The 1,081-nt window shown below is 26.7% G+C and overlaps 1 non-coding gene across 1 annotated transcript; it reads right to left on the bottom strand.

Moving 5' to 3' along the window:
* Positions 1 to 420: 420 nt before the first annotated feature.
* On the bottom strand, positions 421 to 492 carry TRNAT-GGU (transfer RNA threonine (anticodon GGU)). The gene has a single exon. It is a non-coding gene; the product is annotated as a tRNA-Thr (tRNA).
* Positions 493 to 1,081: the final 589 nt, after the last annotated feature.

Genomic DNA, 1,081 nt, shown 5'->3' on the forward strand with positions numbered 1-1,081 from the left:
TATAGTCATTATTCAATAGGTTAGGTCCACTTACTTTTTTTGTTGTTTTCTAATCTTTATTTTTCTAATCTTTAGAATGGATTTGATTGGAATAATGGAAAGGGATATTTAGCGATTCAAGGAGACGACTTTTCATTATTCTTTCATTTTGATTATTCATTATAATCATTTTCATTATACATTATTCATTATACATTATAATAATAATATAATAAATATTAAAATTAAAATGTTCCATTTTATAACTATAATTACTATACAATTATTCATTATAATGATAGCTTATTATCATTAATATTTATAATTTTTATAATTTAATGATAAGGTTTGTTACTTTTTTAGTATAAACATCAACAAGATCTCCATCCTTCCTCCAAAAAGAATACTATGGTATGGCTGGGGTTTTATGAAAAAACCCAAAGCCCCTTATCGGATTTGAACCGATGACTTACGCCTTACCATGGCGTTACTCTACCACTGAGTTAAAAGGGCCCATTTTTTTTATTTAATTACTGAATAAGTCATTACCCACTATGAGTCTACTTATTCTAATATATATATGTACATACAGGAACGATAAATTCAATTTATCTAGTGAGTATAGGTAAAATAAAAAAATGGTTTATTAAGATTGGATTTTATAAATGCAATGAATTGTTTCAAAACCGACCCTAATTGAATTGACCCCCATCATAACGAAATTAATTTGATTGATACATGGACTTACCAATTCAACATAGATATAAGATCTTTCGTAGAATCATTGATAAAAAGATTTATTTTACTTGTTCCCCGAACTTAATTCTTAGAGAAAAACAATTTTCAATAACTTGTTGATCCCTATCCTTCTTCCCATATTTTCAGATTTTTTTTTTAATTTCAGATTTTTTGAATTTCCTGGCTTAGTGTAAGATAGAAATATATCTATCTAATCTTAACAAAATGAATGAAAGCGGAAGAAATGAAGTTTCATTCCCCTTTCTGATCTGGCGGACCAATCACTCCCCAAAAGGTCCTATACCTCGTATTATTTCTATTCTACCGATTTAGTTTATTATTTTATTTATTTTTTTTATTATTA

This window comes from Corylus avellana, unplaced genomic scaffold (assembly GCF_965113065.1).
Source record: "Corylus avellana unplaced genomic scaffold, dhCorAvel1.hap1.2 HAP1_SCAFFOLD_149, whole genome shotgun sequence".
Lineage (NCBI taxonomy): Eukaryota > Viridiplantae > Streptophyta > Magnoliopsida > Fagales > Betulaceae > Corylus > Corylus avellana.